The sequence below is a fragment of the Dendropsophus ebraccatus genome, chromosome 3 (genome assembly GCF_027789765.1).
Source record: "Dendropsophus ebraccatus isolate aDenEbr1 chromosome 3, aDenEbr1.pat, whole genome shotgun sequence".
In the NCBI taxonomy this organism is placed as follows: Eukaryota; Metazoa; Chordata; class Amphibia; order Anura; family Hylidae; genus Dendropsophus; species Dendropsophus ebraccatus.
In genome coordinates this window covers 142,018,534-142,031,697 of record NC_091456.1, presented here as the reverse complement: position 1 = coordinate 142,031,697, position 13,164 = coordinate 142,018,534, and positions in this window count along the sequence as shown.

The following is a 13,164-nucleotide window of genomic DNA, read 5'->3' as shown; positions in this document are numbered from 1 at the left end:
TTCCCCTTGTGACTGTGTGTGACGTTACTTTGAAAAACGTTAAATAAACGTTTTTTTTAAAAAAAGAAAAATATATTGTGGGTACAAGTCTGAAGATGTTTGATAATGTTGTCTAACTGCATACAACCTATTATCTGGCTTACTTTGCACCAACATTTTTGTGCATGTTACCAAATCCTTTTCCTCACTAAACCACGCTATTCCCCTGTATGGAAAAAAGCACAAAAGTGTCCAAAACACATAATACATGTGGTGAAAGTGATTCAAAAAGGAACCAATCAAATGGAAAATCATTATAATTCTATCAATCCATGCTTATACACCCCCTTGTGCGTGTACCCTGTCTAGTATACCCTGCAAACATAGTTTGATCAATTCCCACTTGGTATGCAAATTGACCTCATCTATTTATCTGGGTGTTGATTCTGGGCCAAGTAGTCCTGGGACTGAATTTTGGTAAAAAACACGCCTATATGGCGTGATTCACAGTGCTGTGTCATGGAATCACCATCCAGAGGCAGGCTTAGCAGAAAGTAGCTGCTCTGACTTCTTTGATAAGGCGGACAGGTGCAGTATAAAGTTGTCCCATCCCCGCTGTACTGCATATGTCCAAAATAGCCTCAAACTTACCCTGTTTCACAAAGAGTTACTGAATGGATTGGTTGGACCCTGCCGCAACCACCAACTGTGGTGGTGATTTCAGACATGCACAGTACACTGGGGATATGATGCTGTTGTACTGCGCACCTCCACATGAAGAAAGACATTGGAGCGGTTATGCACTGCTAGGCCCGCCCCTGGATGATAATTCCAAGACACAATGTTGTGAATCACAACCATAGAGGCCTAATTACTGCGAAACCCAGCCCTGGGACCGTGACTACTTGGCCCTGAAGAAACGCCCGGTCGACTAAATGACATCAATTTGCATACAGTGTGGGAATTCAAGAAGTGTGTTAGGGAATGTATTACCACGGATTGATAGTGTTATAATAATTTTTCAGGTGATTGGTTCCTTTTAAACCAGTCCCCCCCCCCCAAAAAAAAAAAAAAAATAAATCTGGCATAGTTGCAATCTGTTTCATAGACTGTACAGCAGAGATCCCCATTTGTTTGTGGGTTACATGTAAATTTCTAGTAGGTTGTGACATTTTAGGAAAAATCTATCAGAGATATGACCAAGTGATATGTCTTTTAAGGTGGCCATAAACATTAGCAGCAGGCTAAGGGTGGAACATCATATGGTGAAGTATAATTTTAGTCTATATTAGTCTTTATAGTCCCTAATCTTGAAATAAAAAGATAAAAAACTGCAGTTTGACAATAAATAGCTTCACTCAACCACTAACCATGAGTGGGAAAAGAGTTTTTGTGTTATCATTTATATTCTCTGAAAAAGGACAAAAAAAGCAATAATTCTACTGGGGTATGTAAACTTTTGAGCACAACACTATATAGACTATAGTGACACCTAGTGGAGAAAAAAAAGAAAAGCATTGGACCTTTATCCCAGAGTATAACTGACAATGGTACCGACCTAAAGGGGTGATGAAAAATAGCAGTGGCACACCCACTCTAGGACAGCGCATTAGCATATGGAAAGGACCTTGAGAGCTAAAAGTGGCCCCCAAACCACTTATTATGATCACTGATCTAGAGCAATACTCAGGGCATCACTTGTCTGGGTAAACATGTGGGTCAGTTTTCTACTATAGAGATGTAGAGTGCTTAAATGGTGTATTGGTGTAGGAGACAAGCCATATGCTGTGGCTAGCGAAATCCTTTAGTGGCACTCCATCTCCAAGGTGTGTGATCATATAATATTGTCCTATGTACAGTGGGTTAACTTGATAAACATTTCACAAAGGAAACAGAAGAAGCAAAGCAGATTAGAAACACATCTGTGCGGTTCTCGAGCATTTTAATTACAGCAATTACACTCCTCTCCTTCCTTTGAGGGTTTATCCTTCCTTCATTACAGCTTTATTCAATTTTATACTTGAAAGATGACTTTTGCACAGTCAGCGGAGTATGAAATGACCACTAAGCGTGTCCAGTGTCTCTGCAGTGTAAATAAACAGCCGTAGTAACTGATTACCAGCACTGAGCGCAGGCTCCTCGTCCCGTCCCTTCATCACTAGCAAGCTCTAGAAACACTCCATCAGGCTTAGCAATTCCTTCTGCATGGCAGCGTTCTCCTGGCATGCAAACTGGGAGTGACCAGTAGTGAGGGCACCCCGCTGATAGAAACATCTCATCGTGCACTGCTTTGCTTATTCTTAACCCAGTCGCTACTTTAGGGGTAAGATCTGTAGGATGTCTTTCGTCAGTGGTAAAATCCTGCTGTATTCCCAAAGTGGGGTTTATTGTAGATCCAACCATCTTAATTTCTCAAGCCTTCCTGGAATATTGACCCACAGTCTACACATCAGACCATTTTTCCTCCAGTGTATATGATAGGGAACAGAAGACCCAAATCCCTTCCTAGGCCTAATAGTAGACAACAGCAGTGTACAGTCATGGCCAAAAGCTTTGAGAATGATACAAATATTAATTTTTACACAGCCTACTGCTTCAGTTTTTATAATGGCAATTTGCATATACTCCAGAATGTTATAAAGAGTGATCAGCTTAACAGCAATTACTTGCAAAGTCAATATTTGCCTAGAAAATGAACTTTATCCCCCAAAACACATTTCAACATCATTGCAGCCCTGCCTTAAAAGGACCAGCTAACATCGTTTCAGTGATTGCTCCATTAACACAGGTGTGGATGTTAATGAGGACAGGGCTGGAGATCAATCTGTCATGATTAAGTAAGAATTACACCTTTTCCCATACTTATCAGCTTCTGTATGTCCTGCAGGAAATGTTTTCTTTTCAGCCTGACACAGTGCTCTCTGCTGACATCTCTGGCCGAGATCGGCCAGAAATGTCAACAGAGGGTACTGTGTCAGACTGAAAAGAAAACAACATTTCCTGCAGGACAAACAACAGCTGATAGGTATGGGAAGACTTGAGAGCTTTAAAAAAAAGTAAATTACAAATCTATATAACTTTCTGAAACCAATTGATTTAAAAGAAAAAGATTTTCACTGGACAACCCCTTTAAAGGTGCATAGGCACCTTAAATCTATAGCTTCAACAGCATTGGCCAGTGCCCTGAGTTAATGAGTGAGGCCAACAGGACTTTTCCAGCCTCTGAGAGGTTGCTTAGTTTAGGAAACCCATTTTCAAAAACTCCATTAGGGAATTTAGAGAAGGATCTCCATTAACCTCTTAACAGCGCATGAAGAGTATACTCGTCATGCGCCGTTAAGGATAAACAGAGAGGTCTCCCGGCATGAGCCCTCTCTGAAGCCCGCGGCCCCCAGTTGCTATGTGCAGCCAGGACCGCGGGTATTAGCCGGCATGGCTGATTGCCACTGCCGGCTAATTAGCTATTTAAAATAGCTCAAAGCTGACAGCTGCATTTAAATAATGCTTGTCCACCTGTCCCTTGTGTCTAGCAAGGGGATCTCCCCTCTGCGATGCGATCGCAGAGGGGAGATCCCTTCTACTGAGCCAGCCGGGGCTCAGCATCTGAATGACATTGATCCCGACTCAGCAATCAGTGCATCTGGTCTGCAGCAGACCAGAGTAATAGAGCACTGATCTGATGGATATACATAGCATATGTACACAGCATTGATCTCAATAGGAGATCAGTGCTGTGTATATAGAAGTCCCCCAGGGGACTTCTAATTACTGTATGTAAAAAAATGAAGTGTTTTAATAATAAAAAAAATCCCCTCCCCTAATAAAAGTCTAAATCACCCCCCTTTTCTTATTGTAGAAATAAAAATAAATAAATAAATAAACATATTTGATATCGCCACGTGCATAATCGCCAGAGCGATTAAATTATCATATTTCTGATCTTGCACGGTAAACGGTGTAAAAGCAAAAACCTGCGAAAGTACAAAATAGCTAATTTTTGTTTACATCAATACTAATAATAATAATGCTTTTATTGGTATAACACACACGGATTCTGCAGCACTTTACATAGTTTTGCCAATTATTGCTCCCTGTCCCCATTAGGGCTCACAATCTGAATCCACCTATCTGTATGTTTTGGGAGCAAACACGGGGATACAAACTCTTTGCAGATGTTGCCCTTGGTGAGGTTTGAACCCAGGACCCCAGCACTGCAAGGCTACAGTGCTAACCACTGAGCCACTGTGCTGCCCATCAAATCCAGAAACAATGTAATAAAAAATTATCAAAAAGTCGCATATATGCCAACAAGGTACCGAAAGAAAGAACAGATCATGACACCTCACACAGCCCCATAGACCAAACAATGAAAGCATTATAAGTAGGGATGGTCCGAACCGAGTTCGGTTTGGGTTTGTACGAACCCGAACGCTTGGTAATGATTCCCGCTGTCTGCCCTCTCTGTGGAGATGGTGGATACAGCGGGAGGACCGCCTGGAAAACTGGGATACAGCCATAGCCATAGACTGTATACCAGTTTTCCAGGCGGTCCTCCCGCTGTATCCACCCGCTGCAGACAGCGGGAATCTGATGCCGAGCGTTCGGGTTCGTACGAACCTGAACCTCGCAGTTTCGGACCATCTCTAGTTATAAGGATAGGAATAGAGCAATTCTAAAGACATTTAGTTTTTTTTAAAAGGTTTAAATTTTTTTAAAAGCCATCAAATAAAATAAAAGTTATACAAGTTACAAGTCAATGGTGTAAACACGAAACCCCTCAAAATAAAAAGAAATGCACCTGTCGCAAAAAATAAGGGCTCATGTGGGTCTGTAGGGGAAAATATGCAAGCGCTATGGCCTTTTAAACATGAGGAGGAAAAAAGCGAAAGCGCAAAATTTAAAACTGGCTCCGTCATTAAAGGACAACTCAAGCTAAAACGTATTTTTAATATGTTATTACTTAAGGAAAGTCAGACAAATTTCTAATGTACATTAATTAATTTCCTTAATTTAGTAGATCAGGGAGGCTTCAAATTCTCTCAAAAACCATGACGTCACGAATCAGGTGTAATTACTGTATTGGCTATGGAAGTCTATGTAATGTAATGTGCTGTTATTGATACAGTATGTTTATGGAATAATTTGGGGAGCAAGGACACATGCTCCCCAAATGGAGGGCACCGAGCAGGGAGGGAGAGAAGTGCCCGTGCATCTAACTACTTCCCCTCTCCCTCCCTGCTCGGTGCAGTGGGACAGATACACACTATTACTCCTCCCATCATCTGCTCATACTATGGGCAGATGATGTGGGAGTGGTACCAGGGAGATCCCCATCACCAAGACCCCCTCAGCCGACATCCCTCATCTCCTAGCCAGCAAACACCCACCGCCCACACCAGCCCCCTCCCCTGGCCACCACCACCGCGGCCACCGCAGCACCGCAGCACTGCCGGTAACCTCCCCCATAGTACCAGGTCCGGTCCCCTTTAAAGGGTTAAATATTGGAGAGCAGTCCTCTCTTTTTTGAGGTCCTAGTACATTGTGTAATACACAGGCAGCTCACTGATTTTAATAGACATGTAAAACTGTAACACATTTCCCTTGGGGGCTCAGTAGCAAAGGTAAGCATGTGCTGTAAGGTTTCCCAACAGATTAGAATGAGCCCCTAAAATCTGATTATTATTTTTTTTTGGGGGGGGGGCTGTTCTAACAAGAAGCGATTGTTAAAAGCAGAGAAACCCCTCAAAGAGGAACTCTCTGGCAGACATTTAATAGACTCTGGGGCACAATGATGCTAACATTTTTATGCATGGGGAAGTCGGGAGAGATAACTGCTGGCCAAAGGTTATTGTAAATGTATGGCCCACCCTGAGAGTTGCTGGGCATATACCGAATATAAAAGCTGCTGCTCTAACTAGTTTTAGAACACTATATTTTTCCTACACAGTTAGCAAACCAGTAAATGTTCTTTCCCTCACTATAGTCAGCAGCATAAGGACAAGCTTTCCATTTTTCATTGCATTTATAACTCTGTTAGAAAAATAATCTACAAACCAAACCACTAAGAGCAACAAAGACACCTTAAAGCCACTGGAACAAATGGAGATACCTGATATATTTGGCGGCCCTCTCATTCATCACTTCAGCTTTTTTTGGCTTAGCACCATCAGGAAGTGGTATGTCCTGTGGAATGGTCTGTGTAAAGTGCAACAACAAATCAAACCGGTGGTTATAATATTTTAACTGCAGCCGAGAGATGTGGGTTTCATTTCTATGTAAATGTGGCACAAAATGCTGATTTTTTTATTATTTTTTTTTGCAGTATCTTAGTTGTGGAATAGCGGCTGACATGGTTGCATAATTTCAGAGTATAAGAGCAAGTTGGATGTTAAAAACTTTGCCCAGTGATTCTCTGTACTGAAACTTTGCATATACGACATGTACATACTAGAGATGAGCGAACCTCGAGCATGATCGAGTCCATCCGAACCCGAACTTTCGGCATTTGATTAGCAGTGGCTGCTGAAGTTGGATACAGCTCTAAGTCTATGTGGAAATCATGGATATAGTCATTGGCTGTATCCATGTTTTCCAGACAACCAAGTTCAGCAGCCCCCCCTAATCAAATGCCAATTGTTTGGGTTCGGATGGACTCGAACCCGAACCCAGTTCGCTCATCTCTAGTACATACCTGAGCAGTATTGCTCTATCTGGCAGATTTCTGCTTTGCAAGTTGTCTTTTAGCTGTCTATCTCTCTCTGCACCCCAAACCCTCCTACTGTGTACAGTGTCTTATATTAATTTTTGCTTCAAAGATGTGCTATGTCTTATTTTCAGGGGATGTCCTATTTTTCTATGAAGAATTCACAAAAAAAAAGGAAAAGAAAAAGAAGAATATTTATTGCATACTGTACAGTAGTTTTCATCACAAACCAGCATACCCAGACAAAACCCTGGTGGCGGAGAGTGGCGGCAGGGGTCTTACGTTCGAGGGATGCCTTATTTTCAGGGGGATGCCTTATTTTAAGCTACCTGTCTTATTTTTTGGGGGATGTCTTATTTTGGGGAAACAGGGTATCTCCCTTCTCTTAGACCTCCATAGACTTACAATCTCATCCCCGAGCTAGCTACAAGTATTAACAAAAGTTGTTGCGAGGTTGATTCTGGATAACAGTTTAGCAGGAAGAGAGGTGATACTAGGAGAAGGAAGCATTTTTTTCTGATAAGATATATTATAAAGTATCTTATATTCCCTTATATTATTGATCTATGCAACATCTACTGAAACAACAGTGCCTATTTAAATGGGAACTCCAGGTAGAGATAAAAAAATGAAACTTCTGCAGAAGCATATAGCATTACTTACCTGTCTATCCCAGTTTTGAAACTACCAAAAATCCATTTGTTTGTTTTTTTTTTTTTCTTTATTGTGTTTCTGTCCTTCCTGGTTGAGCAGTTCCCAGAATGCAATGCTTTCTCTCAGCTGATCATCACAGTCCCTCACTGATCACAATTAGTAAAATTAGTGCTGCACCTGCTTCTGGCCATTCAGAGATGGTGGATCTGGATCACATTGGGGGATCCAGCCAAGCCTCCTTTGACATCACGCCCTGCCCCCTGTCTGCATCATCAGCCTGTCCTCAGCAAACACACACAATGTGAGACAGAGGCATGGAAGATTTGTCTCCTAAGGGGGGAGAGCAGGAGACAATGTGAATTGGCACAGATGCCATTTTTTCTTCACTTCCTGAATTTCTATCAGCTACCAGTGTGCCAGAACCGCACAGATATGGTAATACATTATATAGACACATGTATATAACTTTTAATGTACTTTTAATAGAAAACAAGTTTTTCTTATCCAGAGTTCCCCTTTAACTTTATGTCATGACCTGGGCCTAAAAGGGATGGTATACTCTTCACTTGTAGTTTGGATCCAGCCTAAAATGTTCCATTATTTGCAATTTAAATTTAAATTGGGCATAGGCCCCGTTACTTAGAATAGAACCTCACAACATTCCTGTCCCACTTTGCTCTCCTAAAAAACATACTCTTATTTGAGGTTTGCTTTTAATATCTGTCTTATTCTCTTTATACGTTGGAGGAATGCAATTGTCAACAATAGACAATAAAAATAGAGACACCAGATGCCCTATGGGGCAAATCCACTGTGCACTGGATATACTCCAGGATTTAATTTACAAAGAAATTTACTGCAGAAATAAGCAAGGTGTTTTCCTTACACACAATTCTGACAGATTTGTTAAGGCCCTATTCCACGGGTCAACTGAGAGGAGCGAACGAACGCAGCAGCGAGCGGGTGAGTGTGGAAGGGGCCGCGGGGAGGTGCGGGGGGGCTGCCCAGGTGATCGCTGATCTTCCGGGCAGCCCATAGCATATAGTAGTGGTCTGCTGCCGCCTCTCCTATTCCACAGAGTGACAGCAGCATATTGTTGCTGTATGAGTCATTTGTCTTTCAACATGTTTGAAAGACAAACAACGCAACGATCAGCCGACGATCGTTGCCTTCTATTCCACGGGACGATTATCGTCCGTAACAGCTGATATCGGCCAAATATGGCTGATAATCGTTCCATGGAATAGGTCCTTTAGTTATATTAAAAAGGCACCATAGCACATCATTTGTCCTATGGTTTGTCCTATGCCATCAAAAAACCTATAGATAATTGACAGTATACTGTGTTCTCATGGAGATATACATATACATTGAACTAATGCAGTGCACTTGGCACAGACGGCTTATCTGTTGTTTGTTTTAGGGCAGCTAATGTGCAGTTATTACTGCAGCTATCACATAACCTTTCTTATCTCCTGCTGATATAGTTCACTGTGTTTTTTTAAGGTCACAACAGATAAGGTATGTGCTAATACACTATATCAAGGCAGCCCATCTGCAGGTGACCCTGCAGGTCTTCTTTATAGCACCACAGATCCTGGCATAGATAATAGAATATATTTTCTACTGAATGGTATAAATAAATTGCTCTTTTTTTTGTACGTGCTGTAGGGTTTCATACATTGCTATGCAGGAGCTCGACAGTACAAACATGCTTGGTGCCGTCGGGTCAATTTTTTTCTCCCTTTCTACACCTGCACCATAAAGAGCATCTATATTGTCTTTTCACCTCTTTATCACATATAAATATGGGTGTAACTACCAGGGTAACAGGTATAATGTGTCAGCCTTGACAAACCTGGCTCACTATTTCTTTAAAGGGAATGGGGGAGATATATCAACATAGGATTTTTCTAGATGTGGTCTATTTCTGCTTTGGCCTGAATAGACTGGTGTATTTAAAGTGCAATTTACTATCAGAGATAAGCCTCTTCTATTTTCTGTGGTGCTGATTTGTTTGGCTCAGAATTGTCTCTAAATAGTCTCAGAATTGTCTCTTAATAGTCTCATTGGCCCTGGTTTGCCTCCTAGGTAATGTGCATTTTCTTCTCCTGTTCTTTTTCAGATACCGGCATGCAGGTGATTACGTTGGATTCGTTTGGACTACATCGATGACCGGCGGACTTTACTGTTCAATAAAATGGTCAACGAGAAGTGTGGGGGTGGTTTTATTTGAATAAAAAAAAATTCTAGGTGTGTTGTGTTTTCTTTCATTACTTTACAGACTTAGTAGTGGAAGCTGTCTGATAGACGGAATCTATTAATAATGGCTAACACTAACCCCCCCATTCTGTTTTCTTGGATCATTACGCCAGTACCCAATGCCACCAGGGGTACTGGGAAGTGCGGGGTGCCAGTGGTCCCAGAGCGTCAAGATTGGCGTTCCTGGACTGGGCAGCAGCAGGCTGGTAATATTAAGGCTGGGGAGGGCCAAAAACAATGGCCCTTCCCACCCTGGTGTTACTAGGCTGCTGTTGCTTGGTTTTTATCCCAGCTGGTTATGGAAAGGTGGGGGATCCTATGCGTTTTTGTTTTTTTTCCCAATAAATAAATAATTTTAAAAAACGCATAGGACCCCCCCCCCCCTTTTCCATAACCAGCCGGGATAAAAACCAAGCAACAGCAGCCTAGCCATTGTTTTTGGCCCTCCCCAGCCTTAATATTACCAGCCTGCTGCCGCCCAGTCCAGGAGCGTCAATTTTGACGCTCCGGGACCACTGGCACCGGGGTACTGGGGTAATAATGGGGGGGTTAGTGTAAGCCATTTTATACCGGCTAACACTAGGCCCTGACTTAGTAATGGATTCCGTCTATCAGACAGCTTCCACTACTAAGTCTGTAAAGTAATGAAAGAAAACACAACACACCTAGACAATTTTTTTATTCAAATAAAAACACCCCCACACCCCTCGTTGACCGTTTTATTGCACATTAAAGTCCGCCGGTCACTGACGTAGTCCAAACGAATCCGACGTAATCCTCTGGATGCGGGTATCTGAAAAACAAAGAGAAAAGACACAAGCAAAAACAAACAGCAAGTAAGGGGTTAAGTGCCTGGGAGCCCGACTGTAACTCCCATGCTTATGCTTGAGGTTACCCAGCTTTACCAGCATCCTGTAAGGTTAACTGGGAAAGCTAGGTGACCTTCAGCATGGGCATGGGAGTTACAGTCTAGCTCCCAGGGGCTTAACCCCCTGGGGACCAGACTGTTCTGGCACTGCACCTGCACCAGCAAGGAGGGGGGTTAAGTGCCCCCTTCCTTGCTGGGGGAGATGCAATGAGGCGGGGGGCTTCTGCTTCATCATCCAAAGTCCCTAGTAGTCCCAGGGAGCTTATCCGGGACTACTAGCGACTCTAGATGAAGCAGCAGCAGGTACCGCCGAGCCCCTACAATCACCCCCCCCAGAGCTCACTGCATCTGCCCCAGCAAGGAAGGGGGCACTTAACCCGCCTCCTTGCTGGTGCAGGTGCAGTGCCAGAACAGTTGGACTCCCAGGGGGTTAGGTCCCTGGGAGCCAGACTGTAACTTCCATGCCCATGTTGACGGTCACCCAGCTTTCCCAGGATCCTGTAAGAGTTAACCTTACAGGATGCTGGGAAAGCTGGGTGACCTCCAGCATAGGCATGGGAGTTAGAGTCTGGCTCTGGCTTAACCACCTGGGAGCCAGACTTTAACTCCCATACCAGGGATTTTAAATTTCCTGCTCAGAAGCAGACTGCTTTCTGCTTCTGGGTGGGAAACCCTGTAGGGCAGGGAATCCCGGCTTTATGAGGGGATTCCCTGTTCCTAGACTGTAAGGAGGGGTGCGCTTTGCACCCCTCCTTACTGTGCAGCCACAGAGGGTTAGTAGTGATGCTGCTGCATCACTACTTAACCCCTTACACTCCATGGACTGGGTGCACAGCACCCGACCCACGGAGCATACCGGCTCCACATTATAGGTGGTGAAATACACCACCTCTAGTGTGGAGTCAGTCTGCGACCCATGTGCGACTATTTTAGTTAGTCGCACATGATAAATCATGCCTATTTTCAGCCTAAGCTGAAGTAGGCATGATTGGTGTAAGTGCCAGAAAAGTCACAAAATATTGCACAGCTATGCGGTTACTCAAAATTCTATGACTTTTCTATGCCAAAAAAGTGGCATATATTTTTAAAAAATCTCCGCAAATGTGTCATTAAAAAATAATCTATTGTTTAAACATTTTTTAAAGGAGAGGTTTTTTATGGAGATTCCCATAAAAAACCTCTCCTGCTTTGGACAGTTCCTGTCTCGGCCAGAGATGTCAGCAGAGAGCACTGTGTCAGACTGAAAATAAAACAACATTTCTTGCAGGACATACAGCAGCTGCAGGACATACAGCAGAATGGGAAGACTTGAGATTTTTTTTAATAGGAGTAAATTACAAATCTATATAACTTGCTTCATAGAGAGTGAGGACTGGCTGCTATCAGCAGCTGGGTCCTCACTGTTAGTGAGAGGCTGCCGAGATGGCATTAGCGTACACCATTAACCCTGTGTTCCACACATGTTTTGTGGTGTGAACATACCCTTACAGGTAGTAGCATTGCCTGGCCACTGTACATATTTCCAGTACAATCATAATATTGTTCATTATTTATATAGCTCCAACTTATTCTGCAGTGCTGTTCAGAGATTGTAGTCACTCATATTGGTCCCTGCCTCCAGTGGGGCTCACAATGTTTTGGAGAGTGTGATAAAATCCATGCATACATGGAGGTGCATACATGCAGCTGTAATCCCAGGACCCCAACACTACAAAGCAACATGGCTAACCTCTGTGCCACCGACAGCATAGCTATCGGCTCTTGGTCTCCTCCATACCGGGATTAGTTGTTAGCTCCTCCTACAGGGGTGGGGCTAAGTCAATGTGGATGTATGCCCCACCTACCTGATGACTTACTGTCCTCTCACTGGAAAGAACAGGAAACAGGGAGTGTGACATCACAAGAAGTAAAGATGTGGTAACCCCTGGATGATGTTGTAGCGGTGAGATGGCCGGTCACTTGCTAGATGAAAGTGTGATGCCACTACTTGTGGTGGATGGCTGAGATACAGCTGGACCTTAAGCGTTTTGTCATGTGATGCCAGTGCCTGGTGGGCACACAGGTGTGATGGCACGCCTGCTTTTAGAGTATAAGGCCGGCTGTACCCTTCTCCCATGCGGTCGGTGTCCTGTCGGGTTGCTGCAGGGCCCCTTGGGATAATGTAGTCACAGGTGGTCATAGCGGTGTAGTAACCCTTCCGAATAGTGGTAGGACCCGCCACCCACAGAAAGGGGAAATGTCCCAAGGTTGCGGTGTAAGTGCTGTGCAGGTCGTAGTGAATAATGACAGACTCAGTTGATAACATTGACTTGGTTTACTACTTGTAATTATGTAGCAGGTAACGGATCTTGAAATACACTTGATACAGTTCCAATAAATACACAAACATAGAACTACCAGATCTGTGTGATAAGTGCTGAGTAGGATGTAGTAGAGTTAATAAGGTTGTACTAAGGTAGCGTAGTAGAGAGGAGAGTGCCGTGAGAGTCTCAACCCAAGTAGTAATGTGCTCCGCTGGGAGATTGGAGAGCATAGAAGAATACTTGTAGAAGTATGTGTCTGTGCCTGTGTTTTGACCTTTCCTATAGTCTTCACACCACCTTATGCCCACTAGCTTTGGCGAAACCGTACTGATGGGTGACACAGGCCCCAGACCTTGTTACCTGTGATAAGTGAAATAGTCAGAATTTGCTGGGTA